Source organism: Enoplosus armatus, chromosome 18, assembly GCF_043641665.1.
Source record: "Enoplosus armatus isolate fEnoArm2 chromosome 18, fEnoArm2.hap1, whole genome shotgun sequence".
NCBI lineage: Eukaryota > Metazoa > Chordata > Actinopteri > Centrarchiformes > Enoplosidae > Enoplosus > Enoplosus armatus.
Genome location: NC_092197.1, coordinates 15,494,475 through 15,510,539, shown reverse-complemented (window position 1 = coordinate 15,510,539; position 16,065 = coordinate 15,494,475). Strand labels below are relative to the sequence as shown.

At 41.4% G+C, this 16,065-nt stretch overlaps 1 protein-coding gene across 1 annotated transcript in view; it reads left to right on the top strand.

The window, feature by feature from the left end:
• The first annotated feature begins 519 nt into the window (after positions 1-519).
• lpar1 (lysophosphatidic acid receptor 1) overlaps positions 520-16,065 on the top strand; it is a 29,791-nt gene continuing 14,245 nt past the window's right edge. Inside the window, exon 1 of the mRNA XM_070924720.1 lies at positions 520-563. The gene's annotated coding sequence lies outside the window, so the exon portion shown is untranslated. The remainder of the gene's footprint in view (positions 564-16,065) is intronic.

The following is a 16,065-nucleotide window of genomic DNA, read 5'->3' as shown; positions in this document are numbered from 1 at the left end:
AAATAAGCAACTTTCACTGCCAAATTGAAATTGGTCATTTTTTGCAGCGTGTGTGTGTGTGTGTGTGTGTGTGTGGCTCTGTGCGTGCATCTGTGTGTGTGAGTGACGTCATGTGCAGACAAAGGTCCTCTCCTGCAGAGTGTGTGTGGCAGTCGGTCGGTTAGAGAGAGAGAGAGAGAGAGAGAGAGAGAGCTTTGCAGAGCCAGCGCAGAGAGGCACGGAGACGCAGCAGAGAGCATCAAGGCGACTCCTCATCTGGAGAGAAACAAATAAAACAACTTCAGAACCAGGGACACGCTGGTGAGGGGAGACGCAAAGAAATCTGAGGAGGCATTGCTTTTCTGCACGGACATAAAATGAAAGGGTTACCTGGCTGTATACTGGATTTGGAGTCTTGTATCACACCGCTGCGACTTTGACACAAGAGTTGCGCAGAGTCTCTAGGAGTTGCCTGCCGGAGGAATTCCAGGCACACAGAATCAGGCTCGAGTTGGACATCCAGGACCCAGTCAGGGAGTAAGCTAAACCACCTACCCACTGCTCCCACTGGAAAAGAAGACACTGTAAGTCTTTCATTCCTTACCCTGCTTATTGAATGAATCCTTATAAAGTCACATTTGGGAAGAAAGAAAAAAAAAAACCAACCCTTTCTTTTCTTTGGCGCGTCTTCTTATCCATGCACGATGTGGGCATCTTTACATAATAAACGTGTACCTGCCACGTAGACGTGGCTAGAGAGCGCTCGCTTCAGATAAAGACATTAGCAGATGCCTGGACCCGCTGTGCGCACCGTTATTCGGGTCGTGCGTCCACAGGGAACGGGGACGCGGCCGGGACGAGGGACTTGTTGCGCCAGACCCTGGCTCTTTATCAAACTCTGGGATTGGAGCAATATTTGTGGAAGGGAGTGAGCTGGGGGGAAAAAAACACAAGCGGGCGTTGGGTCTGGGAGTAAAAGTTTGACAGCTGTGTTGATTTTCCACGCTGATCTGAGGTCAGGGAATGCGTTTGGGAGTTTCTTTTACTTTTCATTGTCTTCGAACCTCTCTTCCTCTCTCTCCCAAATGTGGAAAAAAAACAAGGTATCCATAATCCAGCATCAACTGTCATGCAACAGGAAATGCTGGTGTAGTTAGTACTTGTAGGTGTAATTGCTAAAAGATGATGGCCAGTGGATAGTCCTCTAACTTCTCTTGTGGTGTTGGCATCCTCCCAAAGTATGCGCCCTGATGCTGTCTACTGCCGGCAGGAGTCAATACACCGTGCTGTGCCCTGGACTCAGGCCTTCAAACACAATTTCATGGACTAACCTCACGTCTCGCTGAACTCTATTAAAGATGTGACACCGGCGAAACTCATGATGGGGTTTTGGTCCTTCCTCCAACACAAGGTCAGAGTCTAGATGTGTGACTCTCAGGCAGACAGGCAGCGTTATAACCCACCTCACCTGGATGGAGACAAATAACTTTTATTCTGTGACAGAAATATAAAGACAGCCTTTGTTGAGTCTCCAAAGTTAAACAGTAAAAAGTCAAAAGTGGCCACAATATTTCAACATCTAACATTATCTATCATTCCTGCATCTGGGTCAGGTTCTGGCCAGGTGCTTTCTGTTGTTCTTGAATGAACAGAACCACGATAAATCATGAAAAAAAAAATCATTCACTGAAAAGGTGTATTAAAGAGGATTACCACATTTACAGAAATGTGCAATGAGCATCTACATTGCTGCAAAGTTCATGGTATAAATTAAATCGAAGCTGTCTGGATAAGAAACTTGTGCGTTCAGGGAACGGATTCAGAGGCAGGTAAAGCCCTGCGGACTCTGTGCACAACGACTCTTCCTGAACACCTTAAACACTCGTTTTTTTTCTGCCCAACACGTGACGTTTGATGAAGCTGTCCAACATATTGGCCCAGAGCAGAATATCTCAATACTGACCAGGCTGCTGTGAAACAGAGGAGAATCTCTCTGAAAACTCCTGACAGTTCATTTGGAAACTTTAACTTGACTGCCAATTTAGTCTGCTAGAACAAAACTAATGGTGGGATTGCTCTGAAACTTTTCTGTTGAAGATATCATGACTGTTCATGTGCCATTCATCCCATCCCTCAGACCAAAATCCCCAAACAAACAAACAAACAAACAAAAACAAACGGCCGGATCACCGTGAAATCCTCTGGATAGTCATTTTTTGGTGGTCTCATGGCTTTTCCTTTTCACCTACATTTGCACCCAGTATATGTGTTAACATAACACCATTTCTAATTCATCCGTTTTTGTTTTTTTAACTGATCGTAAAGGTCTTCTGTAAAAGAAAGCCATATGCTCCCGACATGATGTGCTTGCCCTTTTGATGTTACCTAATTAATACTGATCTGAGGCTCAAATGGTATGTGTTTGTGTGTGAGTGCGCTTATTTGTGTATTCACAAGAGACAGCGAGGACACTGTTTACCTACCACCCACTGCCACAAACCTCAGGGGGTCTTTGATGCTATAGAGGAGTGTAAGAGCCATTCACACTCCTGTAGATAGATTAGTGCCTTTCAAGCTGTTTTAATTACTGAGTCCACATTCTGCAAAATAATGTTTCACAAAGAGTCACATTTGTTGACTTCATACTTTTTTCCTGGTTGAAATATGGGAACTTTTGAACAATTTTAATTTCAGGGCCCATTTCCATCTTACTGTATCTCATGTATATTGCCTTTACACTGGGCTGAGACACATTCAACAGCTCCAGCTGGAGGTGGGATAGGGTTTATTGAACCAAGGCCAGTTTTATTACTTATAGATATTTCTTTATTTAGTAATTCTTACCAATTTGTTACAAAACTTGCTGCAAATTAACTGTATTTCGTCAAAAATTTAGTTCCAACCATCCTGTCTCTGTCCTTAGCGACGCACATCTAAATGCAAGTTGTGCAGCATTTTACCGCAAGCATGGTGGACTAGGAAGTGAGGAGATAAGTGAGAGATAGAGATGAAAGGAGATGACAGGAAGAGATTGAGACTGAAAAACTGTTTAGAGAAAAGCAAAGAGTAAGAAAAATAAAAATGTTGCCTTTGCATACATAGCAGTCTGCAAGAGATAGTGGTTTCAAGGTTGAGCTCCTGTTAGTTTTACAATACAGTGTGAGTTTAAGATTCCAAAACATTTCACAACAGATGAATTACCGGTCTTCCAAACGTCTGTGTATTTTAGGTTTTCGGTGGCTGATCATACTGACATACAACCTGGATATGACACAGCAGCACCCCAAATATGGGGACAGGATAGTTTTCAGGAGCTTGGTGGTTTCCTCAGTAACCAGGGGAGCAGCGCAGGCTATTTGTCCTTAAAGTTCTGAGTGATTGATTTGACAGGGTTGCAAAAACATACTCATCCAAAAAAAGTTATTCCGCAACTTGTGAGACGCTGAAAAGCAAAACTAAATTTGAAGGGATAATTTGATGCTTCTGACCTCTGACCTTCATGCTCAAACAAAACAAGACTCCCACTGCAAAGACTTATCACCTCCCCTGAAGACGACTGTTTTATGTTTCCCCACATGAGCTCTGACATCCGTCAAAAGAAAGGGTCCTTGAACCATCTGTGATTTGTGATTACTGAGAGCACGATCCCCCCTCTCAGTCTGAGGACCTGCATTCCACCCATTCTTACTCCCAACGTCCAGATTGTTTCCACATTCATGCAGGTAACAGAGTTATTGTGGCAGAAATGAAATTTCCGTCAAAGCCATGAGAATGGGAAAATGATTCAAGCGAGAGTTCTACCAACAAATAGTTACACAGATTTGTTTTATCATCAACATTATCTCCTAAGTTCTCTTTACCTTTATACACTTACACATGCTTGGTTGTGGAGCTTCCCAGTACAACCACTAATCAATATGTGTGGTCAGATCACTACTTCCTCTTCTCCAACAGCTGATCATGATTAAGTTGGCGATCACACTTATGTCTTAAAAGCGTGACGCACCTGATCACGCTTTTGGTTTGAGGTGACATGGGACTTATTGGGGTAACCTTGTGTGCCAGCAGGCTACACTCGATCAACTGCAGTCAAAACTCAAACTTAAACTGTGCCACTTGTGCTTGATGTTCTTTGTTGAAGTCATGGTAAAAATTGTTCTGTAATATCAAATACCTCTAGGTGGTTGTTTTTAATAATACGGTTTGGAAGGTCCACTAAGAACTGGTCTGCTTTCAACACAAGGTGCTTGGAACAAAGCAGATAAAACACAAGGTACCTAGAGTGCATAAGCAGTCCTCCATTGCTTCAAACCCATTGGAGTCAACTAAATACTTCACTGCTACATTTGCATTTAATGTGATTGCCATCAAGGAGACCACATCAGAGCAGACATTGTCGTAACTGGAGATTAAGAAGTTAAGTAGTTGCATCAATATTTATTGTATATAGTGCTGAGACATTCAGACTTATGTACCTATTAAAATGTGGCTCTGTGAGTGGGAATAGTGGCCACTTCACTTACAGAATTGCATTGATTTACAAAAACAAGGTGGGGGACAAAGAACATCATGACATAAAATGGAGTCATTTACGCCACGTAGTCTGTTTTTTCTCATCAGGACACTTCGGAGTGTATTATCACGCTTACATCATGGCCACTTGGCACATGCAGGGAAGGGGTGCATGGAGAAGGAAAAGAAAGTCTGAAGATGTCAAAAGTCCAGCGACACTTGTCGTACATAAAACAACTTTACTGTTAGGCCCACGCTTTTTGGCTTGTGACCTTCATCAGGGTCATCAGGCAAAAAGAGAAGCTGTGTTACAATCATCACCCATTCGTTTCACTCTGTAGACAGTTTAACCTGTGGGGAGGTCTGTAGATTAAAACGTCCTGTTGTGAGATGTTCTTGGTGGCCATGGTATAATCAAGGATAAGGTCCTGTATACTGTTCTGGCTATCAGACACTTGTAGGTTGGCTGCTTATATTTCATCTCATCTATTCTGGCTTTTATGTTTTACATACATTAGCTGCTGTTCCCCTTTAATGCACAAGGAGATGCAAATGTTGCAGCCCTTCCTCATTTTTAGCCCAGCTAATGTAAAAATAAACTGGGGTTTTGTCAGCTTGATGACTCTACTGCCTTTGTTGGTGTGAGTGACACACAAAGAATGCAATTTAGGATAGTAGACATTATTGGTCTCTTCATTTCAATACTCTTCAGAGAATGTGCAGAAGAGTTACTGTGTAGGCTAGAGGAACCGCTAGTAGCTGATTAGCAAGCTAGCTAGTAGGGGTGAGCACCGAAAAGTGAAAAGTCATGTTATCTTTGAACGCCCCGCAGGAGCAACATCTCACGGCCCTGCAATGTGTTTAACATATCCAGACGACTCAGGGAAATGGAGACTGACACTGAGAAAATAAAAAGATGATGAGAAAGACATAAAACAGAGACAGACAGAGAGAAAAGCAGGCCCAGCACATACCTGCTTGCCCACAGGATTGGAGCCATACACCAGTCTGTTTTTAAGGTCTCAGCATACCTGTTGAGCACCATTTACTCCGCAGACTCATGCCCACAGTCCATGACTACTAATGTGTATGAGTTGCCATTGCGCTACTACACCACAGTTAGCGTTGTGGACAAATCTACAGAAAGCATGCCAGATATCCACCCGGGCAGTTGACATAAATTAGAATGCTGACAATTTTGTTCAGTTAAAATGAACAAACCAGAAGGCGAACACACACAGTGAGATGGAACAATGAGACTCTTGTTACCAAACATGTACAGCAGTGGACCTCCAAATTGAGAAGCAGATAAAGGCATATAAAGATTGCATTCCCATGCAAGTTCGACTGACCAACAGTTCTAATCAGCTGTCGGTTGCACCACGAGCAAGGCACAAGCAGCAATGTCAGATTATGATGCAATATCAGATTGTGAAAAAAACATACAGTGCCCTTTACTCTACAGGGGTGTTGGGACATGAATCCTTGTTTCCCTGCTGCCCTCCCATTCATTTCCCTCTTTGCAGCTCCTCATTCCTCATGTCTTCATTCTGTTTTGTGTGTGTATGTGTGATGGGGTGTGTGTTAAAGTCATGTAAAGGATCTCTCAAGTCATGGGAAAATACAGAAAGAGGAACCAAAACCAACAAATGAAATTATGTTATCTCACAAATATCCCTTGTCAAAAATAACTGCCTGTTGCATGGCTGGTCTTCCGTCTTGTGCTGCTGTGATGCTGAATGTGAAGCTCCTGTAAAGTGACCTTATATGCATCTTTAAATTTGATGCATCAGTCTTTACTGCTGACACAGAAGTGTTTTTTTTTTTTGTCTGAGCTGTTAATGAAAATGTTTGCTTTACCCAGATGTTAAATTTCAGACTCAATTTCCTCTGGCACAGCGCTCAGTCAACAATGTTAAAACAGATGCAGTGGATACATTTCCATCCTCTCCTCCCATATCTCTGCACCTGAATAGAAACACCCATCAAACATACATAATGCATGAGCACAAACACGCAATCTTTGTCAGTGCTGCAGCTTTTTTTTTTTTTTCAATTTTACCTGTGAAAAACCTCAAACAAATGCATTTTGACTGTTTAGTGCATTAAGAAGGGTTGTAAATAGTTATATTATATATATCCCACTTTGCGTCCTTGTTTTTATATACAGTCCAGTGGCTTTGGAAGATATTGAGTGTGTGAAACACTTTTTTCACACTTAATTGTGTGAATTTAACATAGAATTTATTAAATGTACTTTTTGGCAATCAATTTGTGATAAGAAAAAAAATGACACGGGTTTAGAAGTGTCATTCGCATACGTATTCAATACGATTCTCTGATTCCTCTGGTGAGACAAAGTGCAGCCAAACACTCGGAGGTCCTTTGAGTAAACCTGCACCAGAGTGCACACAACCTCAGACTGGGTGAAGCATACAGCCAAGACACCACCTGAGTGGCTTCAGGGGTGAGTCTCTGAATGTCACTGAATGGCTGAGCCAAAGCCTGGACTTAAACGCCACAGGACATTTGTGGAGAGACCTGGCGGTTCACAGATCCTCCCCATCCAGTGTGACAGAACTTTAAAGGATTTACCAGGAAATAATAATAATAAGAGGAACTGCCCAAATACATAAAGCTTGCAGAGACTCACCTAAGTAGACTTGAAGCTGTAGTTGCTGCCAAAGGTGCTTCTACGAAGTACTGAATAAGAGCTCTGAATACATAATGTAAATGAGAGATTTCTAATCCATTTTAAACATTTCTGTGTCTGCGTTAACTGTCAATCCACTTTAAACTATAACATAATAACATCTGCAAAAAGTGAAAGGGGTCTTTATACTTCCCAAAGCCACCACATCTCTTTTTTTTATTCCCTCTTTTTCTTCTCTTCCTGTTGTGAAGCACTTGGTAACTACTGTTTTCAAAAGTGCAACATGAACAAAGCTTCCTTGCTTTTGGCCTTCAGTCTGGTCTTCAGCAAGTGAAACATGAACAGTTGGACTGAGGTTAGGTGACTGGCTGGGCAGTCAAGAGCATTCCTCTGCTTGGCCATAAAAACTCCTTGGTTGTCTTGTGTGTGTGTTTAAAAATATTGTCCTGCTGCATTGTTCTAAAATTGGGATTTTGGGGACAATATAAAAAGGGCCTCAACCTCTTAAACCTAAAAGTTAGCACTTTAACCTCGTAATCATTGGTTTATTTTTAATGTAATGTGCTGAAATAGAGCCAAAACAAAAGAAATGTGTCACTTTCCCTGCAGTGTCACTGTTGTATCATTGCTTTGCATGGAAGTCTAATGCATATTAACCTTTTTAACCTTGCAAATTTGCTGGCCTACATGCATGCATGCGAGCATTTGTTTTCATTCAGCGCACAGCATTAGCAACTTTGACAAGCAACAGCCGTCCAGAGCATTCAGGGATGAATTTGAAGAACGTTTTTGAGTCAAACCCTGAAATCTCTGCAGGCTGCACTGACGCAATCCCATATTGCATCTGCGCTTCGGTGATGTAATCTGTGGGATCTGCCTCCAATAGTGTGATTTCATTAGAGGATGACTGAACACACCCAACAATAAACTGCAGAGAAACTGGTGGAGGAGGCCGTTTCTCTGGACCCAGTCCCTGTTGAATATTGTATCACAATGAAACCGCTTCAAATGCAAACAATCAATGCACAACAAGTCACACACACACACGTCTTTGTGCTTCTATCCTTTATTGACTGTATTTATTTCATGTCCTCTAAAAACACATTTCTAAAATCCTTTAAAACTCTGTTGCTCGTTGCCACCACTAGTTGTTAAAAGTTTAGGTGTGAAGTGGTGTGCACGGATGTATTTGTGTCATACAGCTTATGCTTGTGCTGCTCTAAACTGCATTTCTGAGGGCTTTTTCCTGTTCCTGCCATTTAGCCCGAAAACCTGCTTTACCAAAACATGTGGAACAGATCACAGCCGAAAGACCTTAAAGCAAAGAAGCTTATTAGATGGACATTTGCTAAATGAAAGGGTGTGTTATACGCTGCCCCGCAGATAATAACCCATGAGTTGGATTTCACTTGTCACTAGGCTTTCCCAAGATAGGATCCCTGGAAGAATTTATAGCCAAATTAAAATGGGTTTTATATTTAATTTATGATTCTGGCTGTTATTTAGAAATAAAACATTGCCTTCAGTGGCTTTGGACAAACCAGAAGCCCACTCAGCCTGTCTCTGCAGAGCTGTGTGTGATTTAGCAAGTTAACTCCGTCTCCCTGGGTAATATAACATTATTTTGTCAGAGCACATCCAAAGTAAATGCTTCAGAAGTGCTTCTGTGGGTTATTCTGCTTCTTGAATCTCATGTAGTGTCGCTGTCAAGTTCAAATATGTTTTTTTGTCTTTTCTACGATAATTCTGCTCTGTTCATGTAGAGTCAAGTCAAACATGGTCTAGTCTCTTTGAAAAAAATCGAATGCTATTCTATTTGAGTCGAGTTCAGTCGCGTTAAGTTGAGTTCAAGTCAGGTTTTAATTATATTTTCTACAATAATATTCTAGATTCCCTTAATTCTGGCATATTCTAGTCAAGTCTAGTTCAATCTAGTCAGGTTGAATCAAGTCTACTATATAAGACAAAGCACATAAAATACTATTCTGTTCTTTTCTATTCTGGTAATGTCGAGTCAAGTCAAATATGGTCTAGTTTGTAAGACTAATAAATGATTCTGATCTATTCTTAGCTGTCGCATGTAATGACTGAACATGTGTCAGTTTGGGGCTTCGTGTGCTGACATGGAAGTGCTTAAGTGGTTGGTGGGATATCATCCACTGACGAGCCGTGAATCAGCCCGTCACGGCTGCAGTCACACATGACTCAACAGCAGCTCTCAATCCAGCTCTTGTACCGAGCTCTGCCGGTCCGCAGCAACTGTTTGAGAGTATGTGTGAGGGTGTGTGTGTGTGTGTGTGTGTGGTTTGTGCGCACTCGCCCATGATGTTGAAGAGAAAGTCAGAGAATGAAAGCCTATGTGTGCAAGTGTTTGTGTGTATTCTGGGTTGTAGAAGTCCTGTTTCTCTGCTTTCTGGTGTGGGAGTATGGAAACAATGGGCACATTGTGTGGAGAGTTGGCAGAGAGGAGGGGGGTGGAGGAGGAGGAGTGAGGAGGAGAGGAGGAGACAGGAGGGGAAAGCTGGGGAAAAGATAAATGCCAGAAGATGAATTGTAAGGAGAGAAGATAGGGGTTAAAGGGAAAGTAGCAGAGGGGAGAAGAAGAGAGGAAAGGAGCAACAGAAAGAAGAGGAGAGGTGAGAAGTTGAGATATGTGGAAAAAAAGGTGGGGTGAGAGGGGAGCAACTATGGAAAGGGAAAGGTAAGGAGGAGAGTGGAGAAGAGGTGAGAAACAGGGTGGAGGGAGAGAGGAGAAAATGTGGCAAAAGGAATAGAAAGGAGGACAAGTGAAGACTATATGAATAGACATACACATAATATGAAAGAAGGAGGAGACGAGAGATGGAAGAAGTACATAAAGTTATAAGTCCTCTCAGATTCACTTGTGACACATATAATATCCACTTTGCCACAACAGGGCCAAGTGGGACTTTGGGGATCAGGCTCACATTCAAAAGCAAAATCTTTATACCCTGGATACAACAGAACCAGCTCACAAATCATCTCAGTCTGCCTCGAGACGCAGAGTAAATCAGGCTTTTTAAACCAGTGTGAGACAGTAGCCCTGACACCTCCAGACAAAGGGGTAGCCCTGATCCAGGACGGGCATACTGTTTCACATCCTGGACAGTGAAGTTCATTGTGTGAAGAATGTTTACGATATAAACTCACTGGATGGTGGCCAGTTTTCTTAGCAACTTTGTTGAAGAGACGTCAGATAAAAAAAAGGATCAAAAAACACAATGTATTCTGGCTGAGAAAGGTCTTGCTTAGAAGTCAACACAAACGCAATAAGCTCATTGTAAACTAACTAATGTGTAGTATTGGTCTGATACTAAACATAGGCAGCATAAGTTTCACTCTGAAGCAGAGCACACAGACAGCTCGCAAGCGTTCAGTGGAGAGACTTTCTATCACTTTCAGATGTGACCTCCATCACTCATAACGCATTCACATCAAAGTCTGGCCTGAGAAATGCAGCACAGCTGAACTCTGCAATTTGGGAGATTTATGTAATATATTAAAAATAGTTTCACATCTTCAAAAATCATCATCATGCCCCAGATGTGTACAGTCATTATTCGGTATGATAATTTATGCATAACTGCAATCACTCTTAGATGTTTCGGGACTTTTTATGAGCACTGATAATTCTTACAAGGCTAGAAACCACAGAGCCAACTATTTGCTGTGAGATGCCACGCTGATGAACTGCAGGGGCCATTTCTTGGACAATAAAACATTAGCATTTCTGTCTGAACATCCAAATGGGCTTCATGTGACCAGAGTGCCAATGCCAGAAGATGTGTTCTTTTCTCCATAAAAGAGAAACTCATCATAATTCTCTGTGAAGCTATTAGCGTGATAGGCTTGAGCTCTTTCATTTCACAGTCACAAATCAAGTCAAGTCTAAGTTTATATAGCCCAATATCACTAATATCAGTAATAGAGAGAGAGAGAGAGAGAGAGAGAGAGAGAGCGCTGTGCCTGTGGGACACAAACAAACAGAGGGTTAGAGAGATGCAGTAGTTTTCAGGAAGTGTACAGTCTTCGGCAGGACAAACGTGGACTGTAAGTAGTAGGCTTAATAGATTCGTTGAGACTGAGACAGACAAGAAGGATAATGGTACCAGCTACAAGGCCTGAAGTAATCAAAGAATAAGCAACTAACTGAAAGTTAGATGAGTTTTAAGTTTGGATTTAAATGCCGTAACAGAGTCTGAAGGTTAGCAGGAAGGTTATTCCAGAGGATTGGGACACAATAGGAAAAGGCCCTGCAGCCTGCTGACTTCTTTTTAACTCTGGGGACAGACTGCTGTATTCTGAGAGCAGAGAGCATAGGATGGGATATAAGCTTAAATAAGATTGGACAGATATGACGGGGCAAGTCCATTTAAAAGTCATCAGAAGCACTTTAAAGCCTGATTAGTATATGAAATGAAAATAATTCATAAACAGACTTTTATGCACAAGTGAGTTGTGGATCAGTGTCTCATCAGTTCAAAAGGGGAAAAAAAGAACTCTTTCCTCGCAAAATGATAGGATGCAAGTTCATCTTTTAATTACCCATCTTTTTCCTCAGTCCCCTGTGGTGCTCAGTATAGACGCCCAGATCAGAGATTGGCCAGACATCTGTCTGACATCAGATAAATGTTCTCTAATACAGACTAAACTTTCTCTCTGCGTAGGAATAACATGTCAAACATGAAATTTAGTGAGGTTCCTCTTAAAGCTTTATTCCTCTAGCGATTAAAAGGTTGAATGATGGATTGTTGAGAAAGTGGGAGCAGACTTGGGTTTATTTACTGTCTAAAGTTTATTCAACTTCTGCTCTAGCATCGATCTGATTGGACCAGTGCAACTGCCCTCTAGAACCACATATTAAAGTGTTTTCTGACAGGATGACCATGTTTGTCTGTGCCTTCCAAAAAACGTTACAAAATCTGTTTTATGATCTGAAAACGCTATGTTTAAGGTTTGGTTAGGTTTAGGCACAGACACAGACTTGGGAAAAATCATTGTTTGGTTTGGATTCACTTCTTCGTTAAAGTTCGGGGATGTTCATCGCCATGATTACAGTAATGACCGAGCGGTTACGGTCAGGGAACGACTGTGGTCATGGTTAAAAGAAACCAACGTCAAACAGCGGCCTCCCGTGTTAAAGTCAGACGTTTTGTTGACCCAACCATCTATAATAATGTCACATTACTTCCTCCTTTGCTCCTGGCATAATTACTACGGCCCCTTTAGCACCACTGTCAGGCCAAAACTTCCAAATTTGTTGATATCTTTTGTGTACAAAAAGACGGATTACCATTTCCATTTTAGGCCCTCCAGCTCGAAAAATCAAGATGTCATGTTTCCACACAAGATGCCTCATAATCCATTCAGAAGATTTCCATAAACCATTTGATTACAATGAGCCCATGATCTTTTCTTCACCCCATCTTGTAAATATGCTCATGTCAACGTACATTGTGGGGTGTAATCGACTGGCAGCTGCAAGTGGGACTTTCAACAACTCAGAGGATGTCGGAATATCTCATCCTGTAAGGAAGCGTCTCATTCCTCTGAAGCTAAAACATGAAAAGCAAAAACACATATTAAATGCATTATTTAGTAGTGTATCTAGAAGAAGGTTTATGTGTTTGCTCATTTTGCAAACAGTAGATTAAGTGTGTTTGACTGGAGCAGTAAAAGAGAGACTATAAGATAACATAGGAGTGTGTGTGTGTGTGTGTGTGTGTGTGTGTTAATTAGGCGTATACGGACGTAGCCCTGGTGCTGATGCTTGAGTTATGACCTCACTTGTATGGATTCTAGGGTGGTCCTTCCGCAGCCTGTTAGACAATTTCATCTCTCTCTCTCTCTCTCTCTCTCTCTCTCTCTCGCCACACAGCCAGACTTTATCACACATTACTAACAAGCATTAAGAGAGTGTGTCGACACACACTTAAGCACAACGAGCATTTTGTCTTTAACGCACACACCTTTTCGACAAATTGCACACACATACACACACACGCTCTCAAACCTTCCTCTCTCGCTCACACACACACACACACACACACACACACACACACTAAAATGCTTCAACAAGCATTGCACATATACACACCCAGGTGCTGGAACACAGAAATCTAAAATCCCCTCTCTCTGTGTCCTCTTTCTTGCTCAATCTTTCCTTTTTACAAGACCCACCCCCGGCTGTTGCAAACACACACACACACACACACACACACAATGACAGGATCTCTCTCTGCAGGCTCCAAGGGTCTGATGAAAGTGTTGGGAATGTGTTCTGAGAGGCCACTGACACTTCCTCCACTTTCTAGTACTGACGACTCGCCTCAGGCATCTGATGCCCCGGTGACTGCTCCCTCCAGGCGTTTAATGGCCCATAAGCCGCAGATGACAAACGGAATAGATGTTGCTTTCATCTGTGGCAGTCACTCACTGTGGATCTATCCTGCATTAGCGTTGGCTGTCACTCAGCTGCTCCTTAATGGCTGAGTTACTGCTTTCTCTGGATATAAGCAACGATTAAAAACCTCAAAATGACATTCAGGTCTGATAATGTGATATCACCACAGACACCAAAGGGAAAAATAAAACCCTACTCCAAGTATTATCTGATAAATACAAGTAGTTTCTTTAAAGTATAGGTTCACATTGTCCATCTTGAAACAATACTAATTTGCCCATATGTATACAATGTAAAAGTCTTCAGCAGACTATGTTAGACAAATCAAGAGGAAATCTTCCAAAGTTACAGTCTTTTTAGTACAAAATTCCCTCTTTTTGTGTATTATGGACAGTGTTTCTGGTAATATTGTCATCAAAAGACTGTACATTTTGGAAGATACTGACTTGATTTAGTTAACTCAGACTGCTGAAGTCTCATCTTAACTTCAGATAAACTTTGCAATGCATTTTGTGTGGTCTTGGTTAAAAAAAATGATTTTAAAACGACGGACTTGCAATTCTTTAAAACAATTAAATGCAAACCTGCAGTAAAGCAGGAAATGTGGCCCTATTATAATGATTACTGGCCTGTGTGTATTTTTTGACAGGTCTCTTCATAAATTAATGTGCAGAAATTGAGCAGACACATCCGGCTCGCCTGGAGCAGCGCAGTATTAGCAATAATTCAATACAGCTAACAGAATGTACCATTGCTATTACAGTGAATGAAATAACATTTTACAGCCACTCCAAGCAAACAGGGCTGCAGATGGAGTCCCTTATTGGCCAACCTCAGGAAATTGGAGATATAAACAGAGTCCAGAAAACTGTTTATTTAATTGATTAGGACTTCCTTTATACTGTTGTTGGTGCACTGCCATGCCTAATAGACACCCGTTTTGGCTAAGGAATATAAAGATGTTGTACGCTGCCAACTTTCTGAGCCAGCCTACTGTATAGTTGATGGGCTGTATTGCTTTTGGCTTGAATTAGGATAAAAAAATGGGCTAAATTTAGAATTTATAGCATTTATAGCACAGTCAGGAAATAAATTATGGGTTATTGCTACCTGTGAAGCTAACCCTCTACATTATGTAACATTAAATATATATTATGGCCGTCAAGATGTTACCAATGAGATTTAGTGCTCTTTAGCAGTGTAGTTGCATGAGTTGAAAAATATTCTTTTGGCAAACTTCAGCTTTCATAGCTTTCAACACTGCCTCATTTCCCAGGAGCATGCCTTATTTTTCATGTGAATATTTGAGAGGTGAAGGTTGGGATAGTTTTTCCAACATTGCAAATTAGGCCAAGAGGAAAAAAAAAAAAATCCTTCATGTTTGCAGTTCACTTTTTGCAGAGTGGAGCTGTTTGCTGTGTCACTGCAGAGAGAAAAGAGGGCTTAGAGGATTTGAATGGTCATATAAGAAGGTAAATCAAGAGGGATTTTCACTGAAACACTGGCCTTTGACGCAGAACTTCCTAATACTCGTCCTTTCAGTCCTTGTCCCCTCTAGTTTCTGCAGTTGCTAACCCCTTTCTATCTCTTTGTCTCTGTCTTACTTACACACACACACACACACACACTCCACTACACTCGAGCCCTGAGGTCCTGTTTCCGGTCTGGGGTGTATGAGAGAGACTAGCCAGCATCTGTGTGAGACTGAAGCTCATTACACACACACATGTTCCTGTGAACATTGTTTATGTGTGTGTGAGTTGACTCTCAGCGTCATATTGCTGCTTAGTTTTCTCAGTTTTTTTTTTTTTTTTTTAATGCAGGAACACTCATAAAACTCCACCAGATGGAAAAAACATGTTTCAGCTTCATATCACATTGGGGTTAATTCACACCGTGCACATAGACACACACACACACACACACACATAGCAGGCAAGCATGCAGGCACACTGAAACATACACACCACCCCTGTGTAGGGTTGCTGTTAACTGTGACTTGTAGACAATGCAAGTTTTGTTTCTTACAATGGTTTTTTAGACCTTTTGCTCTTATAAAGCTACTGTTTCTGTCCTTATGATGGCTGTTTTTTATATATGAAATACTCAGGGCACCACACACACACACACACACACACACACACACAAATGACTACTAATCATGTCTAGAACTCTAAATCCCAAGGGGATTTTTGTTTTTTCCATGTTTCAGGACCCAGCTTAGGTCCACATGTTTCCTAAAGCTCTGCATTATGAAAGAAAAATGTATGGATTAACTCATTCTTGACAAAATAGGACCTGTGCTCAGGAAAATGAACACTTCTGTTTAGTACAGACAGATTTTGTTTTGGTTCTCTAAATTCATGTGAGTGTACTTCAAATACTATTTTTGATTTTAATGGTAGCTAAAGTACACTTTTGCCTAAAAAATATCCATTTATTGGTTTAATGGTTTTGATTGTTGATTCCTATTTGTAATCACAGACAAAAATGACAA